We start from the raw sequence: 23,487 nt of genomic DNA on the forward strand, positions 1-23,487 counted from the left end.
AACTTCAAGTATACATCCTTTATAATAGAGGATTCACCTCTCAGCTTCAGTCAGCTATTACCATGTTGGGATACGAATCCAACATTACCAGAGACTTGGAATTTTTATTTGAAATTGACCCTTATTGTGTTAACGGTTCAAAAAAAATCATTGAGGACAAACCAGATGCATCAGTAAGATTTATTCAAGCCCCAGGCAGATAGTTTGCCATTGAGAGTCCTTGCATACCACATGCTTTTTAGCACACATTATCTCAATGCCAGAAGGGCCCAATGCCTCATTGAAAATCTCTGTAATAATAATTTCTGTAAGTTACGTTTGCAATTGCCATTCTTTCCTGTTAAAACTCAAATAAATCATCCTTCAGTTAACATAATCATTAAACTATGATAATCAATTACCTTATTATCAATAATTAAAGAACTTTTCTGTCATCCTCTGATTAGCTAATTTCACTTTCCTTCCTTCGATGCCCATATTAAATGCCATTCTCTATCAGGGATTTCTAACATCAGCATTCATTTTTTTCTCTTTTTCTCCATACTCATAGCACTCTGGATAGTATCTCAACAGTAATAAATTTCCATGAAATTCACATGCCTTGGTCAATCTACTGGACCAAGGAAGATTAAAAACTTTTGGAGCAGGCCTGCACCTAAGAACAGCTTAGAGCCAAACTCAGGAAAGGTAAACCTACTTCAGCAAACCTGCAGATTTAGGTCACTGAGAAAAAAATGTACATTTTTGATTGATTTTTTATGAAGTGCTGTTGTTGGAATAACTAACTAGTATACCTGTTCAAAGTACTTTCACAATGCTTAAGCACTTGTTGGAAAGCACTGTATAACAGGAGATCGACACATTTAAATAAGGTCTAAATTTTAAGAAAAAAAAGAAGGAAAGTGAAACCAAAAACACTTTTTTCTTCATAATTTTGCCTGGAGGGGCTAGTGTTGCATCACATCAGGCTAGGCTGCCACACCAGCATCCCATATCACAGTGCTGGGTTAAGCCTCAGCTTTCTGTCTGTAATCTAACTCCCTGCTAGTGCATCTGGGAAAGAAGAGGAAGAAGGTCTAAGTGCTTTGCCCCTGCCATCCAATTAGGAGACACATATGGACTTCCAGGCTTCTGGGTCCAGCCTGCAGCTACCACAACAGCTGTAGACATTTGGGGAGTAAACCAGTAAATGGAGGAGACTGTGCATGTGTGTGTGTGTGTGCATGTGTGTGTGTGTGACTTTAAAATAAGTAAATATTTTAAAAATGAAAAAAATGTCTGATACTGCTCCTTAGCAATAAATAACTAAAGAAAAAGAAGAAATAACTGCTGTTTTGAACAGAAACAGGTGATCCTTGACGTCCATGATGTTATTACTACAAAAAGAGTATTTGCTGAAACAAAGAAATTTCACAATTACTACTTACTTCTCAAACTAAACAAGCACTTTCAAATATAGACGTTGTTAAGTCACTGCTTAGGACAACTGCATTGCCCATCAGAGTGCCAGAGATTGAGTCCTGCCTCTGCCTCTGATCCAGCTTCCTTCTAACGTACACCCTAGGAGGCAGCACAGGACTTGGATTCACCACCCATGTGGGAGACAGATGGAGTACCTGCCTCCTAGTTTCAGCCTGGCCCAGCAGTGGCTGATGAGGGCATTTGAGGGGTGAATCAAGTGACAGAAGATCTCTCTCTTTCTCTCTCCCTCTCTCCCCCTTTCAAATAAATAAATAAATAAATCTTAAAAAAAAATAAAATCAACCCAGATGTTCCCTAACCAATGACTGGATAAGAAAATGTGGTATATACACACTATGGAGTACTACTCAGCCATAACAAAAAATGAAATTCTGTCTTTTGCTACATTATGGATGCAATTGGAAACCATTATACTTAGTGAAAACAGCCAGTCCAAAAAGACAAATATTATGTTGTCCCTGAGTGTGGTAACTAACAGAATCCAAAAAAATGTAATGTATATAAGCAAAATTGGCATTTTCAGATTCTCTTATTGCTTTTAGTCCTTGTCTCTTCTGCTGAGGAACAGTGTTTTTTCTTGTTGCTATTTGTTGAATTCAGTACTTAGTGGAGAGTTAAGCCTATGATTATAAAATAAACGGAAAGAATGCCATTGCAAAACTTAAAGAGTAAGAAAGGAAGAGGGGGTGAGAGCGTGTGCAGGAGGGAGGGTGAGGTGGGAAGTATCAGTATGCTCCTAAATCTGTATATGTAATTTGTTCACCTTATACAAAACTAGGAAAGAAAAAAAATAGAAAAACTTTAGAAGTGTTTAATTCCATTCATTTAATATACATTTTTGTGCCTTTATTAAGAACTAAAGAGAGACTGGAGTAGAGACCTAGTGATGCTTGTTTGTGGGATGAGGAGACAGTAAATTCAAGTAGGAAATGTCCAAATAGAACTTCAGGTAATTTTTGTCTATGTGAATTGATTGTACAAGATGTGACTGGGTTTCATAGTTCTCCCATAGCAAGTGAAAGGTAGGATGGTATATCCTCTTCCAGGAAGGAGCTATGTAAGAGAGGAAAAGAAAGAAAAGAATTCTGGACAAAACCAACATTTGTATCTGGGACAAAGGAAGAAATGACCTGAATACCTAAGCAAAGAAGGCCTTAGAAGTAAAAGGAAAGAGGGGCCTGCGCCATGGCTCACTTGGTTAATCCTCCGACTGCAGCACCAGCATCTCATATGGGCACCAGGTTCTCATCCCAGTTGCTCCTCTTCCAGTCCAGCTCTCTGCTGTGGCCCGGGAAGGCAGTGGAGGATGGCCCAGTGTTTGGGCCCTGCACCTGCATGGGAGACCAGGAGGAAGCACCTGGCTCCTGGCTTTGGATCAGCATAGCTGCGGCCATAGCGGCCATTTGGAGTGAACCAACAGAAGGAAGACCTTTCTCTCTGTCTCTCTCTCTCCCTCACTGTCCACTCTGCCTGTCAAATAAAAAAAAGAAAAAGAAGTAGAAGAAAAGCTAAGAATATTTAATATCGTAAGAGTCAAAGCAGGAGAAAATTTCAGTTAAAGGTAGTCAAAAGCATCACAATTTAAAGGAGTGTGGGATATACTCAAAATTTTTTCATTGTATTTTGCAAGTAAGAACTCACAGATAATTTCAATTTTAGAAACTTCACAATGAAAAGAGGCAACATGCCTATTAAGGTGGATTGAGAACTAAATGGGATATTTAGCAAAAATGACTTTCAGTGGAGACAGCTTTCCTGGAAGCTTCACGGTGAGCTGAAATTAAAACACACCTGTTAGACTCCTAATTGGCTCTAGCTTATTTATGAATGTTCTGTTCAAGTTTCTTTCATAAGGGGTCTTGATAGAGTCTTAACTTATTCACTTTCATTTCCCTTTTCATTTTGTTCTTCTTCTATTGGTTGGTGCGATTTTCAGTATCAATTCAATTCATAATGGATCATATCTAATGAAACTTATTCAAATTTCTGAGTCTACATTTACTAAAGATGCATCTTAGATAAATTGCCTGAACAGTATTGTTTACTTTACTGATTGCATGTCAGGATTAGGTAAAATTTAAAAATTCCAGAGAGACTGGGAAAGTGGATAATAAATGGTAACTGTAATTATCACTGTATTTTGTAATTGCTGTGTAGCAGAAACTGTTTTGCAATATTTGCTCACATTTCAGAGTCTAAGTGAAAGATTTTTTTTTTGGTAAGAGTAAACAGAATCTCAGCCGTGTATTCCCAAGGTATATCTTACATTAGAGTAAGATAGTGGTCACATTTCCTAACTTTCCATTTCAATCACAGACACATACAAGCACACACAGCATCAACACCACCACCACTTACTCACTCCTTGAAAATTCTGTGGAAAAAAATTATCTTGGATCCTAAATTAAAAATTTAATATAAAATTCATCTTCCTCTTTATTATCACCCCCTTCCACAAGATTAATGCTTAGTCAAATGACATTACAGGATTTCTACCCAAGATTTCTCATAGCTTCTTCTCTTCACATGTTTCTATCAGATCTTCATTTTGCTTAGATGCACTTGCTCTTGTGAGAGCAAAAAACTTCCATCAACTAGCAGTATGACCTTGAACTTAAATACTGTCTTGACTCACAAGGCAGCATCTTCTTTCTATTGCCCTATTAATAAAAATGTGCTGTAGTCTATTACAGAATTTTGCATAAGAATAACAGCACAAATGATGCTCAAGGGGGTTGTAGGGTGCTAACCTACACTAATTCTTTCTTCCTCTAATTGTTTGATCTCAAAATATACATAAGTAATTGTCTTATGCATTACTTAGGAGACATATAAAATTATAACTTTAAAGACATAATTCAAAGAGTAAAACTATTCCTTTTTGTTAGGCATAATGTAAGAAAATGAAACATTTATTTTAATTGTTGAGTTATTTAATAGAAATACATTTGGAAGTATTTCTTCTGTTAAAATTACTTCCTACATAAATTGAATTTTTACTCCTGATCACAAAATTTTAAGTGTAAAATAAAGTACAGTTAATTATGGTGACAATGTTATATAGCAAATCTCTATAACTTATTCATCTTGTAAAATTGAGTCTTTATATCCATTCATTAGCAACTCTCCATCCCCCCTCCTCTCAGCCTCTGGAAACTACCATTTCACCCTCTTATTCCACTCAAGAAATTTGACTATTTTGGATACTTCATGTAAGTGGAATAATATGACATTTGTCACTCGGTGACTAGCTTATTTCACTTAGCATAAAGTCTTCAAGCTTCCTCTATGTTGTAACATAATGAAGAATTTCCTTCTATTTAAGACCAAATAATACTACACTGTATGTACACATCACATTTTATTTATCTATTCATCTACAGATGGACATTTAGGTTGCTTCCACATCCTGGCTGTTGAATATTGCTCCAATGAACACTGGAAAACTAATAGCTCTTCAAGATACTAACATCAATTGTTTCAGATTAAAAACTCAAAAGTGGAATTGCTGGATCATAAAGTAGCTCTATTTTTAAAATTTTTTGACTAATCTGAATGCAGTTTTCCAGAAAGGTTAAGCAAGTGTACATCCTCTCCACCAGTTAGAAGACTGCTGTTGCCTCCACATCTTCGTCACTGCTTATTGTGTGTATGTGTGTTTGCAAGCATGTGTATATGTATTTGTATTTTATGATTAGACACCCTAACTAGCAGGAAGTGATACACCACTGTGGTTTTGATTTGCATGTCCTTGATAAATAGGGACATTGAGCATTTACTAAAGTATCTGTTGGCTATTTGTCTTCTGTCTTCTTTGGAGAATTGTGCTAAATTCTTTTAGCGCATTGTTAATTGGTATACTAGGCATTTTTGCTATTGAGTTGTGGGAGTTCCTTACATACTTTTGAAATTAATCTCTTATATAAGGCATATGACACTTGCAAATATTTCCTCCGATCCCGTAAGTTGCCCCTTAATTCTGTTGTTTCCTGTTTTGCAGAAGCTTTTTAATGTGATATAGAGCTACTTGTTTATTTTTGCTTTTGTTATCTGCTTTTTGTGTCATATCCTGAAGTGACTGTCCAAATCATTGTCGAGTAGTTTCCCTCTATCTTTTCTACCTGATGTGTAACAGTTTTAGGTTTTATATTCATACCTTTAAACCAATTTAATTTGATATTGTGTACAGTATCCGAACTTAATTTTCATTATTTTGCCTGGGATATGTAGTTATTTCAGTCTCATTTGTTGAAGAGACTATCCTTTCCTTATTGTGTATAACTTGTCACCATTGTCAAAGATCAATTAACAATATACCTTTTCTGTGATTTGTGGGTTCTCTATTACATCCCATTGCTTTGTCTGTATGCCAGCACCATACTAGTTTAATTAAAGTAGTTTGTAATATATTTTTAAATCAGGTAATATAATGCCTCCAGATATTTTCTTTCTTTCTCACAATTATTTTGGCTTTTCAGTCTTCTGTGGTTCTTCTGCCAGTCAAAAAAAAAATCTCCAAATCAAGACAACATTTTCTAAATAAAAGAACATATCAAATTTCAACCTTAGTTACTTTTAAGCAGTATTGATTTATTTTCAAAGGACAGTTTATGAAAATATATTTGTTAATAAATCCAGATAGTTTTTCCATAGAATAGAAAGTGCTAAGACTACTAAAGCATACACTTAACATTTAAACACATTTATCTCATTTATATTTTCCCAATTTACATTCAACAATTACACCTAGATGACCTTAGATGATGGTGTGTATTATGCCTTTATCTGAATTAAGGTAAAAATTACATATTTATGAAATTCTAAACCTTTTTATAAAACTGTGGCTGAAAATCAGTGACTTAAACCAAAGTTTGTAAAATTCACCTTACAGGGCTATAACAGGAGCTGATCACCCATTGTTATTTCATCTGGATCAATTGTTTTTAAAGATTTGTTTATTTATTTGAAAGGTAGAGTTACAGAAAGACAGAGGCAGAGGCAGAGAGAGGTCTTCCACTCATTCACTCCTCAGATGGCCGCAATGGCCCGACCTGGGTTGATACAAAGCCAGGAGCCAGGAGCTTCTTCCAGATCTTCCTTGAAGATGCATGGGACCAAGGACTTGGGCCATCCTCTACTGCTTTCCCAGGCCATAGCAGAGAGCTGGACTGGAGCAGCAGGTCTGGAACTGGTGTGACAGAGAAGAGCTACCCACTAGAGATTGCTCATCATTATGTTAGGTTTAATGAGGGAGTGAAATTGGAGAACACGCCCTAAAATTTACCCTGAAATGTGGCCCCTTATAGTTCCATAGAAATGCTATCCAGGGTGCCACATGCCCTATTGGAATTTGGGGTGCCTTACGATTTCACCACGGGCTTATTACTAAATCCCCGATATTAATAAGCCTAATATTTAGAGAAGAATTCTAAATACCGGCACAGATGAACGAGGCAGCATGGTACGTTTTAAGCTTTTCTTTAGTGAGAAAGGTGCATAGGAGAGTGAGAGCTCTATTTAGGGGAGAGAGGTGAATAGGGGTTCATACCAAGCACCAGGAACCAGCCACGTGGATGAGCATCTAGGCCAGGAAGCCTGGAGCACATGGCCCGAAGGCCAGCGCCCTGGAGGCGCAGGGCTACAGCAAGCCCTGTCCTGGCAAGAGGCCAGGGAAGAAGAGCAGGGGCAGAGCCTCAAGCACACTGTGCCCCAGGCTTTTAACCCACTCCAAAGGGGAGTGGTTAATTAACCTGATTGGCTGGTGAGCACCCGGGTGTGGCTAGGTAGGGGAGTGAGGCCACACGGGGCGTGGCAAAGGCATCAGGTGGGAGCATGAGGTCACACAGAGGCGTGGTCTTCCAGTTCACGAATCTGACCAATTTTAACCTGTATGCCTGCCTACTTCAGGAGGGCATCCATCAGAGCAGATGGGCACCTCTCTGGGTTGAAATATTTCAGGGTCATTCTCTTAAGGGATCCTCCAAAGAGTTCCATGCAATCAGAATCTTCTCCCAGAAAAGAGTATTCCCAACTTTAAGACAAACATCACCACCCAAAAGTGGGACAAACTCCCCCAACATTAGACCTCCCAGAGGTCTCCTCTTGTTCCCAGAACAAAGGAGTGGGGGGCAAGACCAAAATCCAACCTAGAACTCCCAGAGGTAGGGAACAATGGCTGGTTTGCCCCAGTGCACTTTGGGGAGACAAGAGCTGATCTCTTACCGATCTGATGGGCTGAGAATGGGGTCTGATGTGGGCATGTAATGATGAGATCTGGCAAACTCTGGATATAAATTCATTGGATAAGATAGTGCAAGTGGGAGTGAAAAGATCATTGACTAAGGTGGTTCTCAACTCATCTGGGTGTAAGGAGTCTGATGGGTCACTAGGCAGTCAGGGTGATCCCAGTGGAATTTGGGTTATAGAGTGCTTGCTTCTCCCCAAAAGGTTATGTTTAACAAGATCAAAATGTCCACCCTCTTTCCTTAGGAATCTCAAATTTACCTTGAGAATAGCAAGGGAGTGGTGATTCCCTCCTACTGAGTTCACAGCTTATTGTGAAAACAAGTTACCTATCCCACCCTTCTGGATGGCTTTTTTGTAAACCAGATGGGATAAAGGACTGTAAATCAGGTCTTTTGATTTACTTATATTGATTGGCAGTTTCTTCCCCAAGATTGTGCTTAAAAACCTCATTACCACCAGCCCTTTGGGTTTTGCCTTTCTTGGAGCCCCCTTCTATTTCACTCTGGCTGGAGGTCTCTGACTCTAATAAATCTTGCTTTTAAACCTTTAAGTCTTGCTTTTCTTTTTGCCTTTTTTGCTTGGTAATGCTTGTTTCATGTGAGATAAGGGACTGAGGTAATAATATGTTCTCCACCACTGTTTCCCCATAACATTTTGGTGTTGTAACTCAAATAACAACTCTGCCATGATGTGGATCCTTGCTTGATTTTGATTCCAACCAGCATTGTGTCATCCCTCCAGGCCAGAGAGCATGCGTGCTGCTGTTGCGCTTTTTTTTTTTTTTTTTTTTTTTTTTTTTTTTTTTGGAGAGTCTTATTCTTCATAGTAACTCTCTCATCTTTTCAATAACACCGGTCTCTGTCAACCAGTTAAAAGTGATTAGTGTGGCTGCCAGTCTTAACCATCAGGGTTAGGGCTTGCTGATTAAGGCCAGAGCAATCTCCTGGAAGGGAGACTATCCTAACCCTTCTTTTCTCCAGGGTGGATGGCTTTCATGTGGGACTGGAAAAAGGCTTTGAGACAACTGATGGATTCTGGCTGGGGCTATACTCCAGTGCTTCCAGAAGGTCTCTTACTTGGGCACCATACCCAACAGTTGAAATGGTGAAACACATCCCCTCTCTCTTGCATGTGTCAGCTCTTGGCCCTTATGTCAGACTAGAAAAAGGACTTGAGACAACTGATGGATTCTGGCTGAGGCTACACCCCAGTGTTTCCGGAAGGTCTCTTGCCTGAGAACCAGGTGACAGCCAGAATGGTGTTGGGTTGGGAAATACATTTTCCTGCAAGGAGCAAGTCCCCTGTCCTTTTGGAGTTCTCATGAGCTGTAAAGCCAGAAGCTCCACTCTTCATACTTCTCATCTCAGCTCTCGGAATGTTGGCTGTTCTAGCTCAACTTCCTATCATTGGAATTAGCCTGACTCACGGAACTGGGAAAAAGGCTTGGAGTAAGCTTGAAATTCAGACCAGGACCATTCTCTGGCATTTTTCAAGGACTCCTGGACTGGACACCAGATCCCAATGGCCCATTAGGGTGTTGGCTAAAAACTGCATTCTGTTCTTCCTTCCTCAGAGATTAATTTGTTGGTGAGACTGGTCACAGCTTTGAGTGAGGCCATGGGCTCTGGGCTCCTGCCTCAATGAGTTTTTCCTTTACGCCATATCCCAACAAGATCTCTGTCTCTCTCTGCTCCTCTAAATGCTTTCCTTATCTCATCAGGTCTCCTCAGTTCCTACAAACTTAATTTCCTGGTCCCATTAGTGAGTATTTCCTAGATATTTTGTACATTAGTTCTGGGTTAAAGTCTAATTATCCTGTTTGTAGCCAGGTAGCTTTTTGAACTAGACTCCCATTAAGTCCCCTGAACTTGTGTACACAAGTGTCAGCATGTTTCTGGTATCCCTCACCGTCCTTCTGCTCTTTTGGGTCCCCATGATGTAGGCAGGCAGATAGGATAAAATTGATTAGATTTGTGAGCTGGAAGACCATGCCCTCCACCAAACCCGCTGTCTGATCTCATGCCCCTACCTGACCCCACCTGTATGCCTACCTGCCAATCAGACTACATAACCACTCTCCTTTGGAAGAGGATAAAAGGCCTGGAACACGGTGGGCCTGGTCCTTTTTTTCCCCTTTTTTTGCCATTATTGCCTTTCTGCCCCATGCCTTCAGGGCACATGACCTTTGAGCTAACCATGCTAAGCTGCTTGTAGCTGCTCATAACCAAACACTTGCTGCACGTGGCTCCTGGCCTGCTCTCTACTTGGCATGGCCCAAACTTAATTTCCGGACTTCCCTCTCTCCCTTAGATAGAGCTTTCACTCTCTTCACATTTCTCTCACTAAATAAAAAGCTTTAAGAAAACTTACCATGCTGCCTTGTCTATTTGAGGCAGAATTCAGAATCTATCTCTGAATTCATGGCAAGAGTCCACACCCTTATTGATATGGGAAGTATCGATAAGCAGATCGGTTTCACATGAATCAGGAATCTGAGCACAGCTCAATTGTGTCCTCTGCTCAGAGAGATATCAGCCAGGTTTGTAGGCTTCTCAGAGACCCAACAGTAAATCTTAGTTTGTCAAAATGTTTACAAAGATCAAATCACATTTTTATTGATGAAAACTTCTAAGAATTTATAACTGTTTTCTTTAAAAGTAAAATATTTACATATAATTATCATCACTGCTAATGAGAGGGTAAGTTAATAAACTGTCATGTTCCCAAGTCACCTCTAATTGTGAATTTATGTTTTCTCATCTTGCTGCTCAGTCATTAAACTTTAGCCATCACTTTATATTCTCAATCTTATTTACTGCTCTACTTTGAAATTATTCAGGGCATAGTTTCCACTATTTTGTGCAAAGCTCTTTGGCACTTTAAAAGATCTTAACATTTTTGTAATCCTTATTCTATCTAGGTTTCCTTTTCTCTGTCTTTTCTCATCACTTCTCCAGTTTTTCCTGCAATACCACATTGTAAGCTTTTATCTAATTTTTAGTGCACTGTCATCTATTTGCCTTTTCGTTTTTCAATTTTGCTGCTTACAAAACAGCCCTTTGCCATACAATCATTTTGTCTACGAAACTGTATGCCAGGTGTGTGGTGTTAACTTGTGTTGTTAGTCGATGAATCTTGTTTAATTTTCTTTTTAAACTTACATTAAATTTACAGAATAGCACACATTCAAACTACATTGAACAGCAGGACTAAAGCACTAGTTTTTTGGAGAGAAGAATGGAAAAGTACATATATAGCCCATTTTATTTATACATAAACATAGTGTTACTCTTCTACAGGTGGTGATCAGCAGGTAACTGCCAACAGGAAGCCACTAGAAAATAATGGAAATTGGTGCACTCAGCACAACAGGAAATGTTTACCCTTTCAGATAAACTTTAGGGAGAATCAATAGATGGCCTTGCAAAATGTGATTCTTAACAGCAAAACAAAAGCTAACATCACAGATCTTGAATCAGTTTCCCGCTTCATAAATACAGATGCTAAAGCCTCACAGAAGGGCTGGGGCTGTGGTGTAGTGGGTAAAGCTGCCACTTGTAGTGATGGCATCCTAAACGGGTGCCAGTTCAAGTCCTGGCTGCTCCACTTTTGATGCAGCTTCTGCTATGGCCTGAGAAAGCAGTAGAAGATGGCACAAATACTTGGGCCCCTGCATCCCTGTGGGAGAACTGGAAGAAGCTCCTGGCTCCTGGCTCCTGGCTTCAAATCAGCCCAGTTCTGTCTGTTGTGGCCATTTGGGGAGTGAACCAGCAGATTGAACACTTCTCTCTCCCTGCCTCTGCCTCTGCCTCTCTGTAACTGTGCCTTTCAAACAAATAAATCTTAAAAAAAAAAAAAAAAAATGAAACCTCACAGAAATAATTCTATTAAAACCTTAAAATTCCTTTTAGAAATTTCTAAACATAGAATGGTATTATCTGGATAATTAAGCTAATTCTCTTCATTTTCATCTGAAGCCTATTTTATCTCATATGTGCTTTTAAAGATATGCTTTGGCACACAGGTTTTAAATAATGTAAAATTTTTAACTTATTAAAGAGCTATCTTACATAGTTTATTTTGGATTAAATCAGAATATTTTTATTAACAATAAAAATAAGTCATACCATATTTGTTATCATAACAAGAATTTAAGTAAAATGGCCAGTGCCTAATATCAGAAAAATAGATCAAAATGAAAAACAATAAATATAAACATACATAGTATTGTGTTCTCTCCAGTGCTTGATACAAATTGTGTATCTAATAACATTATGATTGATTAATTGTTAGAGATGCTATCATAAAAATGGCATCTGATAAATTTCTATTCAAGAAAATAAATTTTCTCGGTCATCATTATGTAAGTTTATTCAGATATGAAAACTTTTAGCTGTTCATATTTCCCTTTTCATGACACACTTACCTATAGTGCTGGTTGCTCTATTTTTTATGTTTTTTAACACTTTTGTTTTTATAGAGAGGAGCCTTGCTTCTTTAGACAATCCACTCTTTGATACTAGTGTCAAATTGGAACTCCACATTATAAATCTGCTTCTTACGCATTATCTTCCTACAGATGTTTAAAAATTATTTCAACTGATGATGTATTCAGGTTATGTGTCTAGAATTCTTTTCATTAATTTCTTATATGCTCTTCTGCACATAAAGTGGCTGTTGATTACCTTACTCACATGACTGAAGCTTAAATCATACACAATAGCACAGGTAAAGATTACAATAGATTTTTTTTTTGTGCTTTCTTTGTTCTGGCTGTCAGCTAATGCCCTATCCCATTTTCTTAGGAAAAAGCTCTCAAGATACATCTTTTGAATTCAGAAACTCATGTTTGACAATCTCATAACCTCTGTGTTGAATTCGGTTAATTATTTGGTGAGGAAACACTGGTGTCAGGTGCACCTCAGGAGCCAGCAACACAGTCCTGATCACAGATGCCATCCTTCCAGTCTCAAGGACCATGTAAATCTCTGCAGAGTCAAGTATTAATGAAATAATAATGCCAACACATTTTAATTAAAACTCAGATGAATACTCAGAATAAAGAAATCTGGTTTGTTATATACATTTATAGTTTATTGTAATTTAGTTTTGTCTTGTTAGATTTGTCCTCTGCTTTCACTTTGGTGATGATTTTAAATCTGTAATATTTTATTTTCACTTTTTCTCTTAGCTTTGTATTATGTGAAATATTAATCTTCCCCATTTGTCCTACGGCAAACCACTTAGTCCGCTGAATATAAGTTTCTATAATGGGTTAAATATAAAGATAAGCACATTTTCCTAGCCTTCACATGAGGCTGTTACAAGGATCAAGTGAAATATTTTATGTAAAAGCTTTTTATGGCTATAAAATGCTGTACACTTTCAGACACGTTCACTCTTCGGAATTAATACAACAAAAACAAAGAATTTTAATGTAAAAATGATTAATCCATTAATTCATTAACAATCATTGGGTATAATTGTCAACTAGTTTAAAATGTACCAAATTATGTTTGTGTTTAGACCAAATTCCTCCATTTTTTCTCATAAAAGTATTGTGACAAAGAGTCAAATGCCTTGCTAAAATCAATGTGTAAAATGTATGTAGTTTCCTAATGTTTCCATTTCACTCCTTTCTCATTCATTTGACTAATTGATAACTCAAAACTAATGGAGATCATTTTGGCCCTCTTCTATCTCAAAAACATCCCTTGGTATGCCTGCATCCCATACCCAAGTGCCTGGAATGGAGTCAGTTTCTGAATAAACATGGGAGGCAGAAGATGGTGGCTCAAGTATTATGGTTTCTGTCAATCCATGAGAGACCTTGATGGAGTTCCTGGCTCCTGGCTTTCACCTGGCCCAGCCTGAGCTACTGCAGGCATTTGGAGAGTGAACCAGTGGACAGAAGATACTCGTTCTCTCTCTCTCTCTTTCTCTCTCCCCCTCTTCTCTTTGTCTCCCTAAGTCCCTCTCTCCCTCTACCCCCTCCCCCTCCCTCTCTCTCTCTCCCTCTCCAGTACTTCCCCTACCCCTTCCCCCTCCCTCTTCCTCTCTTGGTCATTCTGCCTTCCTTTCAAATAAATAAATAAATATTTTTTTAAAAAAATCAATAACAAAATGCCTGCCAACTTTTTACTTATATTGTCATCTTTTTAACTTTCTGTAATTTACCTAATGATTCCAGAATTGCTATGCAAAAAGAGAAGCACTAGCACTAGTATTTGGTCCTTTTCCACTCTTTACATTTTATTTGCAATTTCAATAGCTCTTGGCAACGAGGTATAAAATACCGTAAGTAGAAGATTTTTTACTACTTAAATGTAAAGTCAGGAAACTGATGCTTCAGAACTAAATTGTTGGTTTCCTACTTGGCCATGTCCAAAAGTGCAAATTGTCTTGTACCATATCTTAACTTCTTTTATAGATCTGGAGGGCCTAGTCAGGCTAGATCTAATCTCACCACCTGTGGCTGTCAGGGACCACCATGAAGAAGAAGAAGGATGCATTGTCACTGATTGGGTGAAAATCCTTGTCACCTGACACAAAGACCTGTAGCTCTTTAGAGATTTTGCTATACTAATACCCCTTCCTTGTAGCCTATTTATCAGCCCCAAAACACCCTCATCCAGCAGCGCAGAAGTCCTTGAGACTTGGAAGTCTGCTACCCTCTCACCTATTGACAAATTTAGTGTTGTTTTCATTGTACACTGAAACCTTGTTCTCATTATTTTGATTTGGCATCAGGGACAGGGTCCAAGCTTTCAGTAGCATTGATTTCTCTTTCATTTAACAGTGACAATGCAAGTAGATTCTTAATGAGCAACAGGTGTGACTATTACACTGAGAAGACAGGAGAACTGAACATAACTTTTAAATAAGCCTTCAACCATCTAAATTTTCTCTCTCTCTTTTTTTTTTTTTTTTTTTTTGAAAAGTGAGTTATAAAACATATTAGAGACCGGCTGGTGCTGTGGCTCAATAGGCTAATCCTCCGCCTGTGGCACCGGCACATCGGGTTCTAGTCCCGGTCAGGGCGCTGGATTCTGTCCCGGTTGCCCCTCTTCCAGCCCAGCCCTCTGCTATGGCCCAGGAGTGCAGTGGAGGACTTGGGCCCTGCACCTGCATGGAGACCAGGAGAAGCACCTGGCTCCTGGCTTCAGATCAGCATGATGCGCCGGCCACAGCGTGCCATTGGAGGGTGAACCAATGGCAAAAGGAAGACCTTTCTCTCTGTCTCTCTCTCTCTCACTGTCCACTCTGCCTGTCAAAAAATAAAATAAAAAAATAGAAAACTTAAAAAAAAACATATTAGTTACTCAGCTTGAAAGTTTTTACCATAAAATTTTATGATTCCTGATATATTCTGTAGCACCTATTAAAATATTAATTCCTAAAACAATATTCTTTGTTAGTTATCATCCCTTGAGCAGCAATTGATATTAAAACAAATTTAAAAAATCGTAATTCTACTTTTCATTGTGTCCCTGAGAACTAAGCCAGATTTTGGCATTAATTAGAAAATATGTGCTATTATAGCTAAAAAAAAAAGAATTTAAGCTGATCAACATGGGTAAACAAACTAATCAAGAATTTATAAAGTAGCTGCCAATACCATATTCCATATTTTCTCTAAATTGACATTCACTGAATTCTTACTAGAATATGACTTATCTACACTCAATCTCATGTTCAATGCTTTCAAATATGGTTTTGTCACCAGGTCAAAAAATTCACTCATTAATTTACTAGATAAGTATTGATTGTCTATGATGCCCCAGGTACCATTTTAAGCACTTGGGATATAGAACAGTAAACAAACTGGGAAATGAGTAGGTAGAACACCTTGCCCTGATGGAAGTTACATTCAAGCAAAAAGAAATAATTATCACTTTCTTTCCTGAAAAATATTTTAAACAGTTCCCAAATATGTTGCCATCTCCACCTAATTGCTCTAATATGAATTCCCAAAATGACAGAATTGTCATCACCAACAAAACAGTGATATTTCTTACCATCATAAAACATAATATCAAATTCCCATAATAAACTTTCAGATTACAATTATTAAAATATTCTTTTATAGGTTGAACCCTTTACTTAGCACAGAATTATTCTTAGGTGTTTAAATCCAATTGAAAATTGATCCCTGTTAAAAATAAGAGTGGGAATAAGAGAGGGAGGAGATGTACAGTTTGGCACATGTTCCCTCTGACTTACCCCTAAGGGTAAAGCTAAAAATTTACCATGGGACTCCAAATCCCATTAAGTTGGCAGGTACCAATGCCATTTTACTAGTTAAAGTTATCAGTTTAAGTTCATAACTGATCATAAAGATAGGATTAAGTGTCAAAGGGATCACATAAATAAGACCAAGTGTCTGCTAATAATAATTGATAAAATTAAAAAGGAGAGAAGGATCCAACATGAGAAGTGGGACACACAGCAGACTCATTATAGAATGACAATGCCCTAAGCAGTACACTGGCCTCAGAATCAGCCCTTAGGGCATTCAGATCTGGCTAAAAAGCTCATGAGAGCATTTCAGGCATGGAAAGCCAAGACATTCTGGCAAAAAAAAAAAAAAATGATCTACAATAAATATCTCTGTGAGTGAGATCCCAGCAGAAAGAACGGGCCATCAAAGAAGGAGGTACCTTTCTCTGAAGGAAGGAGAGAACTTCCACTTTGATTATGGCCTTGTCTAAATAAGATCAGAGTTTGTGAACTCAAGAGGCTTCCATAGCCTTGGCATCTCATGACAAGAGCCTCAGGTGATCACTGGCGTCATAAATAAGAGTGTCAATTGTTAAATCAACAACAGGAGTCACTGTGTACTTGCTCCTCATGTAGGATCTCTGTCCTTAATGTGTTGCAGTATGAGAATTAACAGTTAAATTAGTCTACAAATAGTATTTATACTTTTTTATGTCTGTGTGGATGTAAACTGTTGAAATCATTACTTAGTATAGAGTTGATCTTCTGTATGTAAAGATAATTAAAAATCAATCTTAGTGAACAATGGAATGGGAGAGGGAGTAGAAAGTGGGATGGTTTGAGGGTGGGAGGTTAGGTATGGGGGGAAGAACCGCTATAATGCAAAAGTTGTACTTATAAAATTTACATTTATTAAATAAAAGCTTTCTATAAAAAAGTACTTTTATAGGAGCATTCTTGAAACCATTACTCTAGCAAAACTCTTACATGGCATTTGGTTTTATTGGATCTGTGTAGAAATATGTCACATGAACAAGTCTCTAGTTAAAAACACACAACTGAAGGCACAGAAAGTTAATCTGCTGTTTGTGATGCTCAAATCCCCTATCAGAGTATTGGTTTCAATCCTAGAACTTCTACTTCTGACCCAGCTTCCCACTAATTTGACTGGGCAGAGAGTAGAAGATGGCTAAAACCTCTGTCACCAATTTGGGAGACAAATATGGAGTTCTAGGTTTTTGAATTCGTGTGGCCCACACCTGATTTATTGTATCCATTTGAGGAGTGAACCAGCACATAGAAGATTCCTTTCTCTCTCTCTCTCTCCTCTCCCCATCACTCTTTCAAATAACTAAGTCTTAAGGCACACACAATTGAATCATTGTGTTCATTCTGTATTTTAAATGGAAAGTTTAATTCATTTAGATTTAAAGTTTTTTAGGAAAAGACTGCTGCCATTTTTTCTATTTGTTTTATATGTCATATTTTTTGTTCCACACTCTACATTACTGCCTCATTTTGAATTTAAATAATTCTTTATTACGTATCATTTTTTAGTCTGTCCTCATTTCCTTTTCTGTTTAATGTTTTTGTTTGTTTTGTGGTTATTCTAGGAATTATAAAATAACTTCTTAAACTGGTTAACAGTTTACCAATTCCACCTTAAGTCCCATAGTTTACAAAACTCATATACAGTTCTATCCCTCCAACTCATTATATTGCTGTTAACACAAATTACTTCTTTATAGATTAATCGTCCATTAATACAGATTATTAATAGATGTTGCTTGCATTTATCTCTTATATAGGGGTGAAAAGAAGAGTTACAAATGAAAACTGCAGTAATGCTGGCTTGGTATTTTCCCATGAGTTTATCTGTATCAGTGTTCTTTATTTCTTTACATGAGTGTTCAGTGTCATTTTATTTCAGCCTGAAAGACTTCTTTGAATGTTATTTGTAGGGCAAGCCAGAAATGACAACCATGTTCAAATTTTTTTTTAGAAATGTCTTAATTTCTCCTCCATGTTTAAGGGATAATTTTGCCAGTTACTGAACTCTGTGTAGACAGTGTGTTTTTTTTTCTTTCCAGCATTTTTGTATTAACATTCTTTGTTATTTTTAAATATGCTACCCATGCCTTCTGATTTCCATGTTTTATGTTTACAAACTGGCTACTCCTCTTAATGAGGATCCTCTTTTTATGATACATTGCTTTTCTCTTGCTGCGTTCAGGATTCTCTCTGACTTTGTCAGTTTAACTGCATTAAGTTTTTACATATCTTTTTATGCATATTTTTCTTGGTGAGCTCCTTGTTTAGATCCATCCCTTCTACTATTTGAAAAGTTTAAGGACACTATTTTTTCTTCGATTATTCTGTCATTTTCTCTTTCTCCTCTCTGTCTAAGATGTTCAATATGCTAATGTTGATTGACTGGGTGGTATTACATAGGTCTTAAGCTCTGTTCATTTTTCTTTTTTTTTAGAAAGCTTTAATCTTGTTCATTTTTATCTATTCCTTTTCCCTTTCTTCTCGGGCAATATCATTTAAATTGACCTATCTTCAAATTTACTGACTTGTTATCCAATCTACTCAAATATGTTATTGAAACCCTAAAGTGAATTAATTATTTTAGTTATTCAATTATTACATTTTTTTAGTTATTATACTAATCAATCTAAAGTTTCTACGCATCATTTTTATAATTTCCTTTTGTTGATATTCCCTATTAGTTAAGACACATTTCTCCTATTTTTGTTAAGATTTATTTATTTATTTGGAAGTCATAGTTACACAGAGAGAAGAGAGGCAAAGAATGAGACAGAGGTCTTCCATCTGTTGGTTCACTACCCGCTTGGCCTCAATGGCCTGAGCCACACTGATCTGAAGCCAGGAGCCAGCAGCCAGGAGCCAGGAGCTTCTTCCAGGTCTCCCACATGGGTGCAGGGGCCCAAGGACTTGGGCCATCTTCTACTGCTTTCCCAGGCTGCAGTAGAAAGCAGGTTCAGAAGCAGAACAGCCAGAACTAGAACCAGTACCCATATGGGATGCTGGTGCTGCAGGTGGAAGCTTTACTGGCTACACCACAGCGCCGGCCCCTCCTATTTTTATTTAGTTATTTATCCATAGTGTCCTTTTTAGTGTTTTGAGTATATTAAGATTTAGTTTGGGGCCAGCGTTGTTGCACAGAGGATTGGGCCACCACCTATAATGCTGGCATCTCATTTGGGCACCAGCTTCTGGCTTCTCCTCTCCTGATCCAGCTCCTGGCTAAAGCACCTTGGAAAGCAGTGGAAGGTGACCGCTACCACCCATGAAGGAAAACCAGATGGAATTCCAAGCTACTGGCTTTCACTTTACTCAGCCCCAGCTGTTGTGGCCATTTAGGAAGTGAACCAGTAGATGAAAGATCTCTCTCTCTCTCTCTCTCTTTTTCTCTCTCTCCCTTTATCTCTGTAATTATGCCTTTCAAATAAATAAATAAATAAATCTTAAAAAAGAGAGAGATTTAGTCTAGAAAATCCAGCATCACTGCTTCCAGATAATTTCTGTAAAACTCTCCTATGAAAAGCTCATGCATGTTTATGTTTTCATACTCTATGATCTTTTGTTTAAACATAAGCATTTTGAAGATTATGTGATAACTCTTGACATAGTATGATGTAGTAACCACGTCATCATGGTTCTCTTTTATTGTTGCTACTTGAGTATGACATAGATGTTTTGTTAGTGACTTATGAACTATTTTCATAAACAGCACTTTCTTTGTCATTTGTGATCACTAAAATCTCTAGTCCTAGAACTTTTGGTCAGTTAATGTTTTGACAGATTACCTTGAACTCCTGGAGTCAAAACAAAACAAAACACTCTCCAGGTTTTGACAGACTGGTTCTGGATTGGGGCACCCCTTCACCATGCAGCCAGGTTGGCCACATTTTCTTAGCCTTCACACTCTGCTTTTGCTGAAGGTAAGATCAGCCAGAGGTGAAAGTTTAGTCTTCTCAATGTCTTTTCTGAACATGCATCCTGGCCTAGGTACGTGTCTGGTTTTCTAAGTCTCAAATTTACCCTGAAACTTTATGGAAATCTCTTCTTGGGATTTTCTGCTAGGTACAGCACATTTTGTCATTTGCTGCAACCATAATCTTTATGTAGGATACTCTGGATAGAAGCAGATTGTTCAATTGCCATTTTTTGTTTGTTTGTTTGTGGAGAAATATTCTCTGTAAAGTCACTTCTCTGTGCTGAGGGAATTCTAAGTTAAGGAAAACAAAGGCAAGTTACTTATATCAATCCTTCAAGTAGCCCTCAGGTAATAAAGACAGAGAAACAGAATTATTTGAGAGTGAGGTCTGCTCTTCTCTCTAGAACTAAGTTGGTTGGTGTAGTTTTGATTATTTTTTTAGAATTCTGACAAAATTGATTATGAGTTATTTTTGTTTCTGCTTTTTGTGGTTTGATTGCTGAATGAGTCTTTAGAGCTTCCTGTGCTGCCATTTCTCCTGATACCACATCTTGTTTAAGTTTTAATTGCATGTTTCTTTCTTTAAAAAAAAAAAGATTTATTTATTTATTTGAAAGTCAGAGTTACACAGAGAGAGAGGAGAGGCAGAGAGAGAGAAATCTTCCATCCTATGGTTCACTCCTCAGTTGGCCTCAATAGCCAGAGCTGCGCCGATCCAAAGCCAGGAGTCAGGAGCTTCTTCCAGGTCTCCCACGTGGGTGCAGGGGCCCAAACACTTGAGCCATCTTCTACTGCTATCCCAGGCCATAGCAGAGAGCTGGATCAAAAGTGGAGCAGACGGGTCTCGAACCGGTGCCCATATGGGATGCCGGCGCTTCAGGACAGGGCATTAACCCGCTGCACCACAGCACCGGCCTCTAATTGCATATTTCTTATTTAGACTAATGACTGGCTAGAATGAAGTCTGTATATTCCACCCTTTCCTGTAGCTAAGTCTAGAGTGATGATTAAATTCTGTCTAGTGTCATGTTTCCAGTACTTAGGAGAGCTGTTCTGAGTTCTGCTCTTTAACGAAGGAGGTGTACCTCTCTTATTTCCTTCTTTCATCCATTCCACGCCTGTAATGTGGATATGAGGCCCTGTAAAGTGGTACCAGGGAAAATGAGGGCAATTTCCTAGTGTGAGGTGACAGTCCAGGAAGTACTGAGTCCCTAGAAATCTTCATGGGGGAGATCTCCAAACAGACTCTAACGTCTACTTTTTTTTCATTACAGGAGAGGACTTTCTCATTTAAGCCATCTTATGTGTCCTTTTGCACACAACATATCCTATATTCCAACTAACATGAAGAACCACTGAGGATTATTTTGATTGGCAGTAAACATTAACTTTAGAAGATAAGAGTGCTCAACAGGCCAGCACCGCGGCTCAATGGGCTAATCCTCCTCCTGCAGCACCAGCACACTGGGTTCTAGTCCTGGTCGGAGCACCGGATTCTGTCTCTGTTGCTCCTCTTCCAGTCCAGCTCTCTGCTGTGGCCCGGGAGTGCAGTGGAGGATGGCCCAAGTGCTTGGGCCCTGCACCCCCATGGGAAACCAGGAGAAGCACCTGGCTTCTGGCTTCGGATCAGTGTGATGTGCCAGCCACAGTGTGCCAGCTGCAGCGGCCATTGGAGTGGGAACCAATGGCAAAAAGGAAGACCTTTCTCTCTCTCTCTCTCTCTCTCTCTCTCTAACTATCCACTCTGCCCGAAAAAAAAAAAAAAAAAAAAAAAAAAAAAAAAAAAAAAAACGCTCAACAGCTGAATAATCCAGTGAAAGCAACATGCAAAATATAAATACAACTGCTCATGATTTTGGTGAATATCTCTGATGACCTATTATTATGGAGGAAAAGTACAGGAAAAATAAGAAGAAAAATCCTTGTGATAGGGATATTACTTTTTCTTTAAAATTCACAGGTTTTTAAAAGGATCTAAGTTATTTGTATTGCTGAGGTAGCATAATGAATTTGGAGGTAAAGAATCGAGGTTAATATTAAATTGTCATATAACAAAAGAAGAAGGAAGATACAGGTGGCATAGAAGGTTGGAGTCAGTAAAGTTTACAGAGAGAGACTGGAAAGTTGAGAGTTAGTGACCAAAAATTAATCTAAGAAGATATGGACACTGAGGATTATGGAAAAAACAGTACATGCTGTATAATGTAACTTCTATCTTCTCACTTAATCTTAGGTGAAATCAAAATGGCTCACCAGTATTATAAAAATCACAAATGCTGTTTGATTATACAAAAAAAGTTAGATTCTGATTCAATGTTGGCCTAAGTTGTGGGAAAACAGATACCCTAGAGAGGTTAAGCGACATTTGAATTATAAAATATATCATACAATGTTATAAGTACTAGGAATACAAATGTAAACAAGACTAGAATATCCATCCTATGAGACCGCACAGCATGCAAAAATGAAGTACACTGATGAAATGATGTCATGAGTATTGGATACATAAAGGACACTAATATGGCTCAGGTGAGAGAAAAACTAAGTCTGGTGGCAGAGGGAAGGAGGAAGTATTGTTATTATTTTAGGAGGAAGCACCTCTGTAGCTGCAGGATGGGAGTCCTCAGGGAGTGAAGGGAAGAATGGCAATGCACAAGTAGAAAGAGGAATAAACCAGCCTGTTACATGAGAGGCTCACAAATGGATGATCATTGTGAGATTGCAGAATATTGAAAGGAAATTAAAAGGAGATGCAATGGTAAAATTATTCGCTATTTCAACCATCCATAGGACTTTTAAATCCTCTTCCAGGTGGTGGAATTTAAAGCGGAGGAATCTGTTGTATGTACTCTGTCACTCTTTCAAATGTAGTTAAAATATATAAAAATAAAATATATGAAGTACTCTATTTTGGGGGTAAAATAAATGAATATTATACAGAATATTGTGTGTCGGAGAGGAGAAAGGAAGATTCATTCCAGCAGCATTTTCTTAGATAAAAACAAGTAAGAGATAGGGAGACATGTAAGCATCTGCTGAAAGAACTCAAAGGAGGAGAGAAAGGGTCAGTGACTTAGGGAGCACTTGATTGTAGGTTATATTTTAACCTATGTTAAAAATTCATAGAACTTAAAGAATTAAGTATTTCTGGAATGTTTTTACACAAAGGAATACTTCCACTACATATATCACACCCTAATTCTTATTTCTTACAAACTCTACTGTCAATTATTTTAGTTGATTCCTTTTATTTTCTCTTGTACTTTGTACCTGCATTTGCCTCCATGGTCTTTGTTAGACTTTTCCTATGCACTATTTTTGTTTTATTTTCTTCACAACTATTTTGCTCCTTTTCAACTTTTAATAATTCTAATACTATTTTCCTTTTTCTAACTTTTCTTTCTTCCTGTTCTTATGTTTGTCAAGTTAGTCCAACAATTTTACTTTTCTAATGAAGGAAAAGCTATGTTTTTTTTATAATGACAATACTTATTTGATTTCATCAACATCAGTATTATCTAATAGAAATAATAAATACATAATGCACATAGAATGCATCTCTAATACATTTAAAG

The sequence above is a fragment of the Oryctolagus cuniculus genome, chromosome 7, assembly GCF_964237555.1.
Source record: "Oryctolagus cuniculus chromosome 7, mOryCun1.1, whole genome shotgun sequence".
Lineage (NCBI taxonomy): Eukaryota > Metazoa > Chordata > Mammalia > Lagomorpha > Leporidae > Oryctolagus > Oryctolagus cuniculus.